The sequence below is a fragment of the Schistocerca cancellata genome, chromosome 1, assembly GCF_023864275.1.
Source record: "Schistocerca cancellata isolate TAMUIC-IGC-003103 chromosome 1, iqSchCanc2.1, whole genome shotgun sequence".
In the NCBI taxonomy this organism is placed as follows: domain Eukaryota; kingdom Metazoa; phylum Arthropoda; class Insecta; order Orthoptera; family Acrididae; genus Schistocerca; species Schistocerca cancellata.
Genome location: NC_064626.1, coordinates 754,990,874 through 755,010,392, shown reverse-complemented (window position 1 = coordinate 755,010,392; position 19,519 = coordinate 754,990,874).

Sequence of the window (19,519 nt, the reverse complement as noted above, 5' to 3'; positions counted from 1 at the left end):
TCTGTTCAAATCCCCCCCCCCCCCAAACCTATGTACGCTCTCCACTCATATCTGTCCTTCATTTCCATTGTCTCCTCTCTCTTTTGTTCCACTACTACCGTCACCATCCATCTCTCTTTCTCTTTTACTGCCACTGTCTCCTACTGACCATCACTATCTTCTCTGTCTTTGGCTCCCATTGTTGCTAATGTCTTCATCCATCTCTCTTCCTTTTTGACTGTCACTTTCTCTCTCCCACCATCACCGTCTCCTCTCTCTTCCACTGGCACTGTATCTCTGCTACTCTCTTTCAGCATAAAAAGCGCGAATATGTTCGTATGCCAAAGTTTTCTGTGAGGAAGGAGGAATGGGAATTGAGACAGCTGGTTCCTCGCTTTTCTGTTAGAGTTTTTTACAGATTAGTACATTCGTCTTTTTTGTTCTCCGACATGATCATTTTTGTAACAGAAGAGTGTGCTGCACATATGCAACACATTCTGTATGTCAGTGGTATGTTGACAGTTTATTTATATACTTCAACAAATTTACATGCTCTGATACATAATAAACAACAAATAATTATGCATAATATAAGATCAACACAAAACCGTCTCCATCCAGCGTAAGCTCACTTTATACTACATCACATATAAATACACAACATTTTTAGACTACACCTACATTACATCGAAAATGCGATTCTTAATTTTAAAACACAAGGAATTTCGTATGACAAAATAATTGTTTTGTAAAAGCTTACACCACCATGTCTCGCCGCGCAGAGTGGCAGCGTGGTTTGAGGTGCCATGTCACGGATTGTGCGACCCCTCCCGCCGGAGGTTCAAGTCCTTCCTCGGGCATGGCTGTGTGTGTTGCTCTCAGCAAAAGTTAGTTTAAGTAGCGTGTAAGTCTAGGGACCGATGACCTCATGTCTCACAATCGAATAATTTCCAGCTCAAGACAGAATGGTCGTGAAATCCCACTGATTCAGAGACAGTGCGTTGTTGTTGTTGTGGTCTTCAGTCCTGAGACTGGTTTGATGCAGCTCTCCATGCTACTCTATCCTGTGCAAGCTTCTTCATCTCCCAGTACCTACTGCAACCTACATCCTTCTGAATCTGCTTCGTGTATTGATCTCTTGGTCTCCCTCTACGATTTTTACCCTCCACGCTGCCCTCCAATGCTAAATTTGTGATCCCTCGATGCCTCAGAACATGTCCTACCAACCGATCCCTTCTTCTAGTCAAGTTGAGCCACAAACTTCTCTTCTCCCCAATCCTATTCAATACCTCCTCATTAGTTACGTGATCTACCCACCTTAACATTTATTTGTTAACATCGAATATAGATTTAGGTGTCAGGAAGTCGTTTCTGAAAGTATTTGTATGGAGTGTAGCCATGTATGGAAGTGAGACATGGACGATAACTAGTTTGGACAAGAAGAGAATAGAAGCTTTCGAAATGTGGTGCTACAGAAGACAGTGCGTTATAAAGTTTAATTGGCGAAAAACTGAACCTAGACATTGCAAGCTCCCAATGACTGGTGTTTAGATCGTAAATGTCGTTAATTCTCCCTGTCTGTAGCAGGCTGAGAAGAGAGTTTGCTTAATTTTATCAGCAGGGATTACTTCTATTCACTTTTATAAAAGCCTGCTGTGGGGAAGGATCTTATGCACACTTTTTCTCTCTCGGCAGCGTAACCTTCCATGACCATTCTGCCCGCTTTAGAATTGATACTTAGGCCCATCAAAGATCAGAGTACAATCTTATTGACTTAATTTGAGGTCGCAACGGATAACGCAATTGTAATTTTGGGGGTGGTCAGAGAAAACTACGCCCTGAACGAATCTATTCTTGTGCAAATACATAATTTTAGTAAAGGGGCAGTGTGATTAATATGATTCTCTTTCCTTAGGTATGGTTTAAATGAGCAAGCCGAGAACGTCAATTGCTTCTAAAAACAATGTTAATTTTATTTTAACCAATATCAGACAAAAATTAACGAAGTTACTTCTTAACAATCTTTTGAATACACATTCCAATAATTCTGCTTTGAATTTTCATTTAACTATGGACAAAGATTATTTAACTATGCACATAGATTATTTCTCCTTTAAATTACAAGCCGTGTTGCCTTTGATTTGCATAGTCCTGTGGGGGGAAGGAAAATCTTGGAGAGTACGTTGTCACTACACTACTATGCTGTACATACACATACACTAAGTTATCACTGAAATGCAAATATCGTAACTATTTCTCTATGCAGATTTTCTATGTACAGTGGCTGGCATCTAGCAGGGCTCGTGGCTGGTATCTCCAGCGTGAAGTGTTTGAATACTAAACGATTCGTCTTAGAAAAGCTACACTCGTTACTAAATTTTCAATAAGTTGTTAAACATCGGCACACGCTAGTATAAATGTTCAGCAATCGCAAAAACTGGCTATAACTCCATTTATTAGCTTTCTCGGCGGTTGCAGTTTGAAACTATGCACCACGTGGTGGGTCGTAACGGAAATCTCGAACGGAGAATATTATTCTTTTATCGGATAAATTGAACAAAAATCAATAAATGGTTCTTAATTAATCAATCGCGAAAAAGCATCTGATAAATAAATTGTTAACATTAAACATATTTAAACATTCAAACACCTTTGTCCTGATTTCGACGCAGCGTTCTGAAGGAACGTCTGGTTGCTTACCTGTCTTAAAAAAAAAAAAAAAAAACTCCCTAACCGTTGCGCGGCTCTTTCTCCCGACCAGCGCGAGATGTGGGGGAAGCCCATGACCAACCTCTGGTAAGAAAACGTTTTTTTAGACTTTCGCACCTCTGGTCGAACCCTCCTGTTCCTGCTCTTTGCCTTCCACTGACTGTGTTAAAGTTGGTAGAAGATTCTGACACCCACTACATCTCTGGTTCGTCTGCTACCACACTCAAAACATTCACACCTGACGACGTACTTTAAGAAGAGGTGGGGAAATGTAAATAGGGACACAGGACGTGCATATTGTAATGAGAATAAAAGACTTTGATCCATAGTTGTTTCTACATGCATGTAATTTGGGGCTGAGATTATTTCACTGTTCATTAATTACGTAAAGTAATTGAATTTACACTGATAATGTCCATCAGCTGATAGCAACATATTATAACACTAATTTTAACTATATAACGAAACCTGTTGTGATGTTACAACATATAGTTTGTTGACCTTTGCGATGACCTCAGCACCGTCGCCACGTGGTCGTTATGTCCGTCAAAACTACATATACGCCTCAGACCTCATATTACGTGCACGTTTTATGTGCATAAATACGATAACTTTGAGCATCTGAATATCGCTCCCGGATAAAAATATCGAGAAAAGTTTCAGGGTTCTCCGAGAGCATCATCTTAATAACACATTAAGAGGCTTGAAGATTTAGCATGAAGAAATTATAGAAGTAACCAGCCCCACAACTGGTACTTTGGAACCACAAAATCATGGTTTTGAGTGTATATTGATAAAGGATAAATATTTTCGAAAACGGGTAAATGGTGTTTCTAGATAAATGTTAAAAGTTACCGTTAAAATTTGAGCCATTTTCTAAAGTTATTTATTCAGACAATTATGGCCCATGGGGCAAAAACGTCTAAAAACCTGAATGAGATTTTCACTCTGCAGCGGAGTGTGCGCTTACATGAAACTTCCTGGCAGATTAAAACTGTGTGGCGGATCGCGCCTCGAACTCGGGAACTTTGCCTCTCGCGGGCAAGTGCTCTACCAACTAAGGTACCCAAGCAACAGTCACGCCCCCTCCTCGGAGCTTTACTTCTGCCAGTACCTACCTTCCAAACTTCACAGAAGCTCTCCTGCGAACCTTGCAGAACTAGCACTCCTGGAAGAAAGGATATTGCGGAGACATGGCTTAGCCACATCCTGGGGGATGTATCCAAAATGAGATTTTCACTCTGCAGCGGAGTGCAGGCTGCGGCAAAGCCATGTCTCCGCGATATTCTTTCTTCCAGGAGTGCTAGTTCTACAAGTTTCGCAGGAGAGCTTCTGTGAAGTTTGGAAGGTAGGAGACGAGGTACTGGCGGAAGTAAAGCTGTGAGGACGGGGACTGAGTCGTGCTTGAGTAGCTCAGTTGGTAGAGGAACACTTCCCCGTGAATGGCAAAGGTCCCGAGTTCGAGTCTCGGTCCGGCACACAGTTTTAATCTGCCAGGAAGTTTCGGCTAAAAACCTGTTTTAGCAGTTTTCTGCATAACTACAGATAGTTCTTGACTCAGCAATAATTTATATGCCTGTCGGAAGAGCAGGCATACTTAGCTATCTTACAGTATAAGGCCAACCTTTTAGTAAGGATCACCTCCTGCTGACCCTTCGTGAAGAAGGGCCAGCACTCTTTGCTGAGTGAAACCGGAGTAACCTCCTCAGTTCAGTGGTCCTCTCCCTGTAGGAGTAGCACGCCATGGAAGGTTGAAAGCTGGTGTCTCCCATGCCAGTATGCCTGGATTTCTGGGTTATTGATGTACCTTTGATCAGAGGCCTATCCCCACTGAACCATATGAAGAAGTTCCTGAATGATTTGGTTATCTGCCGAAGTCTCTGGCCATCACCATCACATCTGTGAGAGCCTGGATGCTGCTTCTTCTGCCTCGTTGTCTAAGTGGAAACAGACTTCTGGATCCTTGTCAAATTCTGGGTACTTACCTTCTGTTAATCTGGGTAGATGGTCGGCATTACCATGTTGTATGGTCGAACGGAATTGGATGTCATAATTATACGAGATAAAAATGCCTACTGTAGGTGGCAAGCAGTCTTGGTAGGAATGGATGCTGGAGCTTTGAAAAGCTGTCAGTAATGAGGGTTTTCTACTATATAAGTAATAACCAAATTTCTTGAGGCCAAAGATGATAGTTAGTGTCACTGCTTCAGTTGGGTTTTAGTTTCGTCGAACTGTTGACAGACGCCTGGAAATGAATACACTGTACCGCTCTAGCTGTTCATAATGTGGGATAAGACTGATCCTAGTCCATAGTCGGAAGCATCTGCCCCTTACACAAGTGGTTGGGATGTGTCATAGGCAGTGGTACATGTAGAGTGTAGGAGGGTCTCTGCTTAAGTTCTCCGAAAGTCATGTCCTTCACTGTTGTACAGTTCCACTTTATGTTCTTCCTGTGGAGGTTGTGAAGAGGCTTTACGATTGCTGATGCCTGTGGTATTAATTTCCAGTGACTTTCCAGTATCCTTTGGTGCAGGCAACTTTTGGACCACCTCCGCATGTTGAGGTATGGGATGAATGCCTGCAGCACTGAGGATGAGCCCCAAGTACTCGATCTTTTCTACAAAGACGCTGCACTTCTCCATATTGCACTTAAAACTTGCACTCTGAAGTACTGAAGACGAAGTCTCTAAGTTGTTTTCTAGGTCCGTAGCATTTTTGCCCTTGATGATGGTATCGTTTAGGTAGTTTGCTTTATTTCACACTTCATGAGCGAGATTTTCGAGATATCTTTGAAAAATGATCAGGGTACTTGGCACTCCAATTGTTTGGTGGTTGTACTGATAAAGTCTGAATGTAGTATTGATTACTACTTCCTATGGAATTTGGCATCCAGGAGATGGCTGAAGGTACATATGTTTGAGGTCAATTTTAGCAAAAGTACTTCTGCCTCCTAAATGGATTAAGATAGCCTCCATGGACTGGGAGTTTATTGTGTTTTTGAAATCACCACATACGTGTAGGGTGCCATACAGTTTTTCTACCATGACTGTAGGTGTGGACCACTGACTGTTCTAAATAGGGATGAGGCTTCCCTCATCCTATAGTAATTTTAATTCTAGATGTAGCTTTTCATATAAGGCAAAAGCACATTATGTACTTTAAAGAATTTTGGAATTAGCAGATGGGAGTGGGACTATAAGTGCTTCCAACTCTCTGATGCCTGATCCTGGTTGAGAAAAAACTGCAAACAATTTGTCCAGGAACTTGGAAACGCTAAGGGAGTGCACTGTGGGTGTAGAGTCACGCATTTCTAGTCCCAGTGGATTCAAGACATAAGTTCACCACTCGTACATTATCCTCTACAAGGACGCAGCCTCTAAAGGTGTATGGGCTCTAGCCCACAGTTTCCAGTTTTCGGCAGCAAAGTTGTGTGTCATGAACTTCTGTCGGCATCGTACCGTTCATCCGGAACCAGAACTTTACCTTCGTGATGATCCACGCAGTGTAGTGGAGACATATCGATTCTTAGGACTGATTTTCGACGCCCGATTGACTTAAGCAGAAGTGCTGGCAGCACCTCTGTGCCCTCCGCTGCCTGAGCAACACCAACTGGGGTGCAGATCGCTCTACGCTGCTGCAACTCTACAGAGACCTTGTTCAATCCCGCCTTGACTATGGGAGTCTGGTTTATGGTTCAGCGGCGCCCTCAGCTTTGCGTTTACTCGACCCAGTGCACCACTGTGGCGTTCGCCTAACAATAGGAGCTTTTAGGACGAGTTCGGTGACCAGCGTCCAGGTGGAGTTAGGTGTGCACAACTGCTGGCCAGTTACGTTCGTAGTTCTCCTGCGCATCCAAATTAATGTCTCCTTTTCCACACATGGCGGTTCATCTGCCTCATCGGCGGCCCAGGTCAGGGCTTCCAATTGCAGTTCGTGTCAGATCTCTTCTTTCCGAACTGGAGTCCTTGCTTCTACCACCTATACTTGAGGTCCATTCACGTACACCTCAATGGTATACACCTACACCGCGGCTTCACCTGGACCTTTCACACGGCCCTAAGAACTCAGTTAAGCCCGCATCTCTCCATTACCACTTCCTCGAGGCCATGAAGTGGTTTACACCAATAGCTCAATGGCTGATGATCACGTCGGCTTCGCATATGTCCATGGAGGACAAATTGACCAGCATTCCTTGCCCGATGGCTACAATGTTTTCACTGCAGAGCTGGTGACTATATCTTGTGCTCTTGAGCACATCCGTTCATGCCCTGGAGAGTCATTTCTTCTGTGTACTGACTCCTTGAGTAGCCTACAAGCTATTGACCAGTGCTACCCTCGCCATCCTTTGGCAGCGACCATCTAGGAGTCCATGTATGCCCTGGAACGGTCCAGTCGTTCAGTGGAATTTGTCTGGACCTCAGGTCACGTCGGAATCCCAAGCTACGAACTTGCCGACAGGCTGGCCAAACAGGCTACGCGAAAAGCGCTTATGGAGATCGTCTGCTTTGAACCTGACGTGCGTTCTGTCTTACGCCGCAGGGTTTTTCGGCTTTGGGAGTCGGAATGGCATAACAGTAGGCACAACAAACTGCGTGTCATTAAGGAGACTACGAATGTGTGGAAGTCTTCCACGCGAGCCTGTCACAGGGAATCAGTAGTTCTCTGCCAGCTCCGCATTGGCCATACGTGGCTAATGCATGGTTATCTCCTCCGTCGCGAGAGCCCACCTCGGTGTCGCTGTGGCTCACAAATGACTGTCGTCCACCTCTCACTGACCTGCCCTCTTTTAACCACTCTGCGGCGGAAACTTTCCCAGCACCCTACCTTCGGTGTTGGGCGACAACACGTCAACAGCAGCTTTAGTTTTACGTTTTATTCTTGAGGGTGGGTTTTATCATTGATCTAAGTTTTCGCACATGTCCTTTGTCCCTCTGTGTCCTCCACCCAAGCGCTTTTAGGGTGGAGGTTTTAATGTACTGCAGAGTGGCTGATTTCTCGTTTTTATCCTCTTGGTCGGCCAGCGACTGTAATCTGCTTCCTTGTTTTACTCTCTTCTGTTTCTTGGGTCTCTCTGTTTTCTTGTCCTCTTTTGTTCCTTTTAGTGTTTGTTACCTTTCCTTCGTTCTTGTGGTTTTTCCTTTCTTTCCGTTTGGGGGTGTATGTTTCCTTTGCTATATTCTCCCCCTTGTGGTATTTTTTTATTCGGAACAAGGGACCGATGACCAATCAGTTTGGTCCCTATAACGATATGTTTACATAATGTGTATACATAAACATACAGTTATAAATGTCCCCGTTCGTAGTCGCTAATTATAACAATATGTTTACTTTTGTGCTGTAACATATAGCTATAATCAGCGGTGGAAACATATTTGCGAACACCGACTGCGTGCGGCTCTTTCTTGTTTGATCGTCTGATCAGTCGGAAGTTGCATTGCAGAGGAGAGTAAATGCCTATTTAAAATATAATTATTTTTGGATAGCTCAACATGAATTTCCTAAGGGACCGTAGTTTATCATGCATTTACCAGTAGAATATGGCGCGGAGAAAGTATTTCGCCGCATGCAACTTCCGTCCGAACTCGACGAAAGAATTCGTGACTGTGAACTCTCTATTTGGCAGAAACATATAGAAAATTAAATAACTTCATGAAGGAGTGAGACATAGAATAAATTAAATAAATAGTCCATACACCAGTTCCAAAGTCTGAATTTATGGCAATTAATAGACGAACTTACACTGCAATGAAGGATTTAACATGGATGTCGTTTTGACTGGAACTTCTCTTAATAAAAACAATTCCTTCGACGTTTTCACATACACGTCGCACAATAAATCTACTGCTAGGCACTTTCAGTATTACACATTCACTTTTCACAAAAACAATATTATTTTTAACGATAATAATACGGCGGCAAGACATGCGCGTCCGACACAAGAGACAAGAGAAGAATGAGTAACTGTTCATCGAGAATATCTCGTACATCAAAAAAAAAAAAAAAAATGTGTAGAAGTGTTCTTCTTCTGTCTGTTTCTAGCGCCGCGGTTTTCAAAGTCAATAACTCACTGCATCTCTGACGGCGCTTCGACAATAAACAAGTTACGTCACAGGTCGTTCACCTTTTACATTCTCGCAACATTATTTGCTAACTGTAGCTGTTGCCGAGCGACTGCTCGATTAGTGAATGATTTAAAATGATAAGACAATCACATAATGTTACATTGCCTTCCATGGGAATCTTGGAAATCAAGGAGATTACCAAGATTCACATGTCGCCGTTAACATTATGGGATTGAGTACTTTAGAGATTTACTTTGATCAAACACAGTATTCCTGTCATTTGATTATTAGGATTACACAAATATGGTGATCTCTCATTCATAGACAAAGACAGTTCTTAAGGTAAAGATACACAAAAAAATTAAAAAACTAAGACAGTAAATCTACGAAGTTTACAATGGACATTATACATTATACTCATTACAGTCTTTTTTTTTTTTTTTTTACAGAGTTCATACGGACCATCCTTGTGGCCTCAAGTTATTGTCCAGAGCTCATAGGCTCTTTGCTCCTGAAAGAAAACACATAGGATTCATCTTTTTATACGCACATAATTCTCACACATGGAATTTCTCACACGTGTCCATTTTTATACACATATAATTCTCACACATGGAATTTCTCACACGTGTCCATTTTCCATTGCTCACTAGTTGTCATGATTTTTACGCTTTCACTGTTTGTGTATTGACAGGTAAGTTAAAATTTGATTCTTCTCCAGGTGAAGCTTATGCCTTGAGAAGTTGGATCGCTACTTTGCGATCTCCGAGTAGAAAACTTTTCATCAGCTCTGGCGGGCGAGTCTCACTCGCACGTTACGTACACACGTTACATGTAACAAAAGAAATATAAATACCCATTAGTCTAAAAACTAAGCTTAAATCTATTTTAGGACTTGGGATTCATAGGAATTTGACTTTGTCACTATTCGCGTGTGGTTTGGCTGTTCACATTTCATCCACGGGATATAACATTAGCATTGTATGTGATATGTTGTGAACTCATATAAGAGTCTTTTATTTTGGGAGCGGCTTTCATGGAAAGTCCGTTTCGTCGAACTGCAGCGGGAGTGCTGTGCTAGTACATCACTTTAAATTTAACGCGTTTGTTGCGTCGACGTACGTTGACACAGGCTGATTGTTAGAGCTGAATCGCAACTCGAGGCGCTCACTAGCCTCCACGCGGTACTTCAGCTTTTCCGCGCACGGTTCAGTGAACACGTTGCGTCGATGGTGTTGTGGTATTTTGTGGTTTGCTGAGCTGGTGAGGAGGGACGAGAATTATCAGGGACAGAGGCTCCATTGAAACCATCCCTGTCTCCACATTTTCCAGCCGATTTTGAAGATTTTAAGGTAGGCTAGCGCTCGCACTTTGCAAAGCAGCTAACACACTTGGTTTCCGATGCACTGCACGTAATCACATCACCGCCTTCGGTTACACAACCGGACTATCATTGTCCGTCGGCCTATCTGCACGTTTAACACTTTTTTCTCTTCACCGTGAATGAAATTATCACTTACTTATAACAACGATGCATTGCTTCGTGTCTGTGGCAGACTTCCACACCATTTTAAGCCTTCACTTATACACTACTATGTACACAATTTTTTTTACAGTTTATAATCAAATAGTTTGTCTCACTTTGAAGCTTGTTAATTCAGAGCTTTGATTATCATGTCCATTTCAATTTCTGTTACTTTGTTGGTAAGTACCTTAACATTTCGCTTTACATTGTTCCTCATCTTTCTCTAAGACTAATTATGCTTTTAGTTCACAGTCACAATACATTAGTTTCTCCGATCTGTTAGCAATTATTATTATTTCAATTCATTTCAATCGTTCTTTCTATTTATTAGATTCATTAAAGTTATCACTGTCATTTCAACAAAAATTCTCTTTTTACTAGATGTGAGGATCAATCAGTCACATTTGATTGCCCTCTCACATGAGAACAGAACACCATTCAAGAAAATTTCAAATTCCTTATCGCGATCTCGGTTTGCGTCTCGGATTGACTTTAAAAGGAAAAATAAAGACATTTCAAAACTAGCTTTTCCCGATTTCGTTCACGCGCTTCCTTTTGAAACTCGTATGCCAAACCAGCCTTCCACGTCAACCGCATTTCTCAATCTGTGACGTCAAGTCTACGGGACGGGTTTAGGCGGGTTAGGATATTTACACAAATTCAGAAGAAAGACATAGATATAATAGTACATAGAAGAAGAAATCTAGCAAACAACTCCTTGTTCCTTATGACTCAGAAATTAATTTTCCTTTCCGCCGTACGTCTGCGTACACGCTCCAATTACAAACTAGCTACTTTGTTTTTCCGGCGGTTTCATTGTCATTTTATTCTCGCCTTGACGCCTGCTTGCACTACACTGCATTGGCCTCTATATATGACCTTAAGTCATAATTGCTTTGTCCTTGCCACTTACACTCTTATACTTGGTATTTATTTCACTTATGGCTTTGAATGTATCTGACCTGCGTATTGCAATTACAATTAATGCTACTTTGTTTATCTAGCTGAAGGATAGCGCTTTCGTGGTCATGTTGGTACTTACAAATAACTCACATGCTTCGTAAACATTACGTTATTTTAATGCAGAGATGAACCTGTTCCAGATTTCTATGTACATTGGAACTTAATCTAGACATAGCTGACTTAGAAACTAGTTACTTGTTTTCCTTTTTAGTGGGATCAGGAACCAATAATTGTCAAGCGACCCTTGTCCTTGACGAAAATAAATTTCGTTTCTGGATCATTGCTCCTTGAACTTAAAAAAAAATTCTTACATACTATGTTTTATTTTCACTTCTTTAGCATTTCATATCGCAGAAGCCGGCTTGTTAGGCACATCCTTCGCTTTATATTTCATTTCTCTCTCTTAAATATTATCTCCTTAAAACTAAATCTTAAAACTAGAGTTCTTGGAGTTGATCACTTTCTTTGTTAAACAAGATTTTTTTTTATCAGCTTGTCTGTACTTAAATTATGGCTCAAGATAACATATTTTAAATTGTCTGCTGTATAGCAAGATAGACTCACTGTCGTGTAATATATATTCTAAGCATTTTTTTTTTTAACGAAGTCAAATCAGTTGTCACTTACTCACTAGCGGCTAACCTTCTCTTGTCATTATAAAGCTTTCCTTTTGACTTATTCTGTAGCATGATATTTTTTAAGATCAGAATGATGGTATAACCCTTTTATTTTTCCATTTGCGGGATCAGAAATCAGATAACAACCTGTATGCGGTATACGAAGGATCTCGTAAGGTCCCTCAAAAAGACTTTGCCATTTTCGATTTTTGTGTAGGAGCAACGATGGTTTAAAGTGTGTTTTTAGCAAGACCTTTTCGCCTACTTTATAAGTTAACACCTTATTAATATGTTTGTCATACGCCTTCTTGCGTAAATTGGCTTGGGTGGTCAACGTTGTTAGAGCTTGTCTTATTCTGGCGTCTAAACTAGCGCTTGTGTTGTTACACTTAGGAATTGAATTGACCTTGAACATCCTTGGACGGGTAATGTTTGAGTTTTAGTTAATGTACTAATTTGCTTATAGAAACATAAGGACATAGCATTAATATTTGCACCTGTATCTAGGATTACAGTCGTCAAAATTCCGGCTATAGGAAGTTTTGTCATAGCTTGCACTTGGTCATCTATCGGTTCATCACCGTCAGTTGTCTCTTTCTATTGTAATAATTCTTGTCTCATGTCAATCCCGTCATTGTATCTCAGTACAAGTACGTCATGGTTAGTCTCTCCGTCGAAGTGGTAGCCCCCATTCTGTCTCACAGCATCACTTAGGGAGCTTTCAGATGCTGGACTTAGTTTTCCTGCTTGTGTGGTTTTGATTGGCCTTCATTATTAGAAAGTTCGACCAATCTGACATTGTGAGAACACTGAGGAACAAAATTACTGTTATGCACAAACCTCGTGTCAAAATGTTGCTGCGTTTGTTCTGGTGTCCAATACGTGTTACTGTCTTCCGCGTTTGCGAAAAATACAGGGGGATTGTAATGCCTTCGCGGGGTCTGATAATTTTTATGCAATCTACTGAATTCAAAGCAAATTTTACTGCAACTAATAAAGATCGTCACAAATTGATTAATGTCGGCTGAAATCAAGGAAGCTTGGCTACGGCTAACGAAATTTTAACTTACGTTACTGATGACTGCCTTGGGCGTTGCAACTAGATTTTCGCACAAATTCTGTTCCAAAAAAAATCTCTCTTCCGTAATTTTCTCTGAATATCTCGTTTCCTTCGCTCAATGGAAATTTTATTGGATGGCGTTTGATGTCATGTAACAAATAAAAAGCACAAGATTAGCTACAATTATTTATGAATATTCCCACAATGCGTATCTTATATAAATTATTATTCCTTTGAGTATATTTTCTTTTTTTTTTTTTTTATTCAGGTCCCTGTTCGGGCGCCAATTATAACGATATGTTTACATAATGTGTATACATAAACATACAGTTATAAATGTCCCCGTTCGTAGTCGCTAATTATAACAATATGTTTACTTTTGTGCTGTAACATATAGCTATAATCAGCGGTGGAAACATATTTGCGAACACCGACTGCGTGCGGCTCTTTCTTGTTTGATCGTCTGATCAGTCGGAAGTTGCATTGCAGAGGAGAGTAAATGCCTATTTAAAATATAATTATTTTTGGATAGCTCAACATGAATTTCCTAAGGGACCGTAGTTTATCATGCATTTACCAGTAGAATATGGCGCGGAGAAAGTATTTCGCCGCATGCAACTTCCGTCCGAACTCGACGAAAGAATTCGTGACTGTGAACTCTCTATTTGGCAGAAACATATAGAAAATTAAATAACTTCATGAAGGAGTGAGACATAGAATAAATTAAATAAATAGTCCATACACCAGTTCCAAAGTCTGAATTTATGGCAATTAATAGACGAACTTACACTGCAATGAAGGATTTAACATGGATGTCGTTTTGACTGGAACTTCTCTTAATAAAAACAATTCCTTCGACGTTTTCACATACACGTCGCACAATAAATCTACTGCTAGGCACTTTCAGTATTACACATTCACTTTTCACAAAAACAATATTATTTTTAACGATAATAATACGGCGGCAAGACATGCGCGTCCGACACAAGAGACAAGAGAAGAATGAGTAACTGTTCATCGAGAATATCTCGTACATCAAAAAAAAAAAAAAAATGTGTAGAAGTGTTCTTCTTCTGTCTGTTTCTAGCGCCGCGGTTTTCAAAGTCAATAACTCACTGCATCTCTGACGGCGCTTCGACAATAAACAAGTTACGTCACAGGTCGTTCACCTTTTACATTCTCGCAACATTATTTGCTAACTGTAGCTGTTGCCGAGCGACTGCTCGATTAGTGAATGATTTAAAATGATAAGACAATCACATAATGTTACATCCCTTCCCCTCTCTTTTAAATCAACCAACCAACCAATCTAAAGGTGTGAGCACCGTACTGTACTTTCGTGATGGATTGCCCCAAAAACGCAGTATGCCACTGTTGCAAGTCATCTGAAAGTCGATGGGTTGGAGGGTTGGGGAGCCTACTCATTGGTATCAGTGCAAGTCAGTGGTGGCAGAGGAACCTATGTCTATTTGCAACCCTAATGGCACATCATCAGTGAGTGGCACACCATCATTATAAATCATCTGGAGATACTGTTTGTGGTGTTGAGGAACACTGATTTGATACATGTTATGTCCTGATAATGTTTGTCTCCGATTGCTGTTTCTCCTTCTAGTGAATTGACCCTCTTGTAGCCGACTGACGTTTTCTGTGGTGATTAATATACCTCTGCTCATTGTCCTGATTTCCCACATTCGCCTTATAATAACGACATTGATGATGGGGATGTACAAAACACCGGCAACACGAGGCACTTATTGTGGTCGGCACTACTGTGCCATGTCTTTTTGTGCCATTTGGCAATACGTTGTGAGTGGTGGTGAGGGGCTACAGGTCGTCCTGGTTGTGAAAACTTGGAATGGGTCTTGCAAAGTTGCTGCTGAATGCAGTGACTGTTCAAAGGCGTTAGTTACATGCAACCACGTTTCTAACGACCGGTCTTTCAATTTCAACTAGTCTGTCCAGCGTGCATCATCTGGAGAGTGCACTAATATCAAGCCTCTGGTTAATGAAGCTGCATGTGACTGTTTGCAGTGCTAATTATTCCACACAAATCTACAGCTCCTGGATGGTCCTTGTAATTATGGAATTCAGTCTCTGTATGATTGTCTGTTGAGTTTGTGGCAGCTGAAGAATTTATGTCTAGTTCCAGCTAGATGAACCTGAGAGTCAAAATATTCAAGCAAACTGCATTCGATCCTATCGTGTGGGAGGGCATGGGGCTCTGTCTCACTGTTAAGTTGTTGTACTAGATGATAAGACAGCATAAAAGTGCTTTGCTGCTCGTTACCGGAGATGCCGTGGACCAGCAAGTGCTCCTTCATCCATGGCATGTACTTACTTGGCCCATGGTTTGATGTGGCAGTCAAATGGCTCGAACGATGTGGCTCCCTGTGGGAAGCTTTAACCACGATGTCGATTGTGGAGAGTCAGTTGGATACCTCCGGAGCTGAGACTGAAACTGTGACTATTCTGTCTATGACAGCTTGCAGAGAGTGTCGTATAAGGTGGAGCATTAGCAAAACCTATGCAGTAACATCCACTGTCGCACCCATTCTAAAAATAAAGAAAAACTTGGCACAGTCTGACAGCAAACGAAACTCACTAAACGTTGCTGTTGGCTCACACATGGAACATTTAATAGTCCTCTTCGCCACAGAATAATCTGTCTTAGGTAGCGCCAAAAATTTTCAGATTCAATAATAAGAAATACTGTACGTCTACTCCGACGGATAATAATAAATATTTATGAACTGAAAGTCAATAGCTGAGGGCAGTAGTTTATAAAACAAGTTTTCACACAAATGAAGACGCCATGTCTCACTAGATCATTTTGAAGCAAAGTTCAACTAAGAGTTTCAATTCTTCTATCAGTGCACGGAGTTAATGTCCCTAGCGACAGTCTACGGTTAATATAATACAAGAATAATTTAAGCAATGTTTTACAACATCCACAATCACGAAGACGGTCCGTCGGTGCCGTTCCAGCAACCCATGACGTGGTTCATATTGGCGGCGACTAGTAAGCAGTCGAGTATGTGGCGTTGACGTGGAGCAAAAATCTGAACTGGTGCCCTCGCTCGGAGTGAACTGCCGATGGATGGCCATGTGCCAGCCTAAATACTGTCCACCGGCAGGATATCTTGGGATCTATTTTCGGTCACGTGGATCGCGGAAGCAACTAGGTTCCCGCGAACCGCGATCTTGGCAGCGCTGCAAGGGCCTCCTAGTGAATCACAAGGAAATCGGCTTTTTTAGGTGAGGATTGGTCGCCTGGCATGCGGACAACCCGCGACGCTGGGATGTACGGAGTGTTTCCGTCATGCAGTAACAGTGTTTCAGATGTGTGACTAATCCCACCATTACTTTAAACGATTCCGATACTGTGCTCACATGCGACGCCTCGGTTTAAATCACGTGCAGTTCGTGTACCGGTAGTCGTTGGCTCTTGTATTTTGGATACCTCGCTGTAAGTGCGAGTGAAATTGCGTGCAAATATCCACGAGTAGTACAGTATGCCATTTACACACGTAAGTGAGCGAAGGATCAATGACTTTACTATTTAAGCGGTTCTGTAATACGGTTTGTCTAAACTTAATCGCCCTGTGAACTGATCAATATATACAAAAGTTATGGTGATTCACGAAAAGTTAAACGAACTTTGGCTACTGTCATCTAAGAACAGTTGTCTCTCTTCTCTTGTTTGTTACTGCTAAGCCTTGTGAACCTTTCAGAGTAAACAAAATAAACCTAGGCCCTAACCACTAACTCAAATTTCTTTTGAGATTACCTGAGCTCTTATACTGCGTATACTGTTCTGCAACCGCGCCAGATATATAGTGAACCGTGTGGCCTATGATGCATTCCTGTTAGAAATATTACGTGCCACTGTCGCGGTTGACCAGATATACGCTCCAACGATGGGATAAACAATTTGGTTGTTGCAGTTTATTTATGAATCAATTGTATATTGTATCTGTCAAATTTATTTGGTGCTTTTAGATACTGTAGCACCGTTAGTTCAACCATTAGTTCAATTTAAAGACATTTCTGAAGTAGAGTTGTACTATGTTTGCTGAAACCGTAAATCACTGAGTTTCTTTTCTTTTTTTGCTTTTTTGTTTTGTTCGGTTTAGTTTTTCGAATTCAAGCTACTATTTCATGTTGCAGTTTATTCTTAACTACTTGTGTATTTGGATTGATGAATACATTAAGCTGATATGTGGCCATATTTAAATTCATTATAAACTAGTTCCAGTTGCAGTAAATCTTTTATAATGTTTTAGTTTTGCTAATGTTATCGCTTAACGAAGTAAATCTTTATCACTGTCTTAGCTTTTCTAAAATAATAACGACTTGTACAGTTGATTGCATAAACTAAACTAGGAATGTGACCACATGCTCTTCATTTTAAAAGAATTCTTTCTTGTTCTTGTGAATGTGTAGTTCTTAATGAATGCATCAAATTGTCATTCTGCATATTATCCACCCAGACTTCGTTTAAATCCCCTCGTGGTACTGCATTTTCTTCAGCACAATAAAGAGACCACACCCTAACCACAGAAGCGCCATAATAACCGTAACACCATTTCCTCCACACTACACTGTTGGCACTACACATAATGGTAGGCAAAGTTCTCCAGTCATGTGACGAAGCCAAACCCTTTCATCGAATTGCCACAGGGTGCAGCGTGGTTCATCAATCCAAACCACTCGTTTCCAGCCATCCACTGTTCAATGGCGTCCATTATCAATGACTAGAGAAATATGTGGCTTATAAGCAGCTGCTCGACCACTGTATCCCATTCCTTTCAACTTCCTACGCATAGTCCTTGTTCTAGCTGGACTGCTGACAGCACTTTGGAACTTACGAGTGTCTCCGTTGGCTTTATGCGAGTCTGACAATCGCTATTCTCAACAGTCAACAGTCCCTGTCCGTCAGTACATGAGGTCAGCCTGGTCTTGGCTTAACTGTGGTTGTTCCTCAGTGTTTCCAGCTCATAATAAGATAATCAACAGTCGAAACATGGCTCTGAGCACTATGGGACTTTACTTCTGAGGTCTTCAGTCCCCTAGAACTCAGAACTACTTAAACCTAACTAACCTAAGGACATCACACACATCCATGCCCGAGGCAGGATTAGAATCTGCGACCGTAGCGGTCGCGCGGTTCCAGACTGAAGCGCCTATAACCGCTCGGCCACACCGGCCGGCTATCAACAGTCGACTTGGCAGCTTTAGAAGCGTTTAATTGCCGCCTCTCCCTCTCCCCCCCCCCTGCCCCCTCACGTGAGAACCAATGACTAGTCCACGTTCGAGATCACTAGATCACTGAGTTCGCCTAACCGCCCCATTCTGGTGTTCCTGCTTCTCAAGTGACGATACAAAACTCACCACCTCCTTTTATACTGGAGAGTGGTCAGTTCTCCATTAGGGGATACTTTTGATCAGATAGCATATTTCCCGTTGATGACGAGATCATTTAATGATGGAGAAAAAGCTCGAATTGAACAAGAATTGGAAAGAAAAAAACTTAGCTTTCTCACAGAATGCATCCCGACCAACGCCTTAAGCGATTTAAAGAAAAGTTATTCTTCAATGGGAAGGTGGAAATTTGAGCTCCACTGCCCTCAAATCTGAGCCGTCGTCGTCATCATCATCATCATCATCCTTTGAAGGATTATGCTGATGTCTGTTCTGAACTCACAAATAAAATCATTCCCATCTCTTTCGAGGCCTTCCAACATCTCTTTTCCCATTCGTATTGTAGTTCAGCATCTTCTGGGGAATTCTGTGACGTGGCATTCTCATGACGTGTTATCTTCAATCTTCATGATATTTTCGAATTTTTCGCTTACGTTGAAAATATTTAATTCTCTTCTATGTTCATTTCTAATCATGTCTCTTCTCGTGCAGTCCACTGTCTTCCTCAGGTACCTCATCTCTGCTTTCTGAATTTTATTTTCTTGGTATTTTTTTTTCTAGTCTGTCAAATGCGAGGCCTGCGCCTTAATCACCGGCCACCTTGTCCATTCGCATAATTCAATTTGCGTAGTCTTTGTAAAAATCGTATATCGTGCCCGGATAACGACATCGATTCCGCCACGGAAGATATAGACGTTATCGAGTGAAACTCGCTAATTCGGGATAGGCAGCGCTCCTGGCGAATGACCTGGCTCCGCCGCCTAGCAGCCAGAATGCTGTTATAAGCAGCACATCGTTCGCTACGTGAAACCTGTGCACATAACCATCATGACACGCTGTTTCAACCTGGATGCTTGCTAATGCATTAGACTACGGATTGCTAAACGGATTATTTACTGCTGTGTTGATAACGACTTTGCGAGAACTTTCAGACTTCCATCGTCAAGTTTCCTCGCTCACATCGATCCAGTTCGTACAGGTTTCTGTGAATTGTAGCTTGTTCTGTGGTTGTTTAGTAGCATATTAAAAAAAAAATCTGAGCGCATAGGTACACAGTAACCGAAAAGTTAAACCTGCGTGAGCAGTTGACACCAAATTCTCGATAGTGTAGTTGACAACTTACTCCCTATACTATCGTCGAAAATAACTGAACAACAGACATCGTCGGAAATGCTTCTTC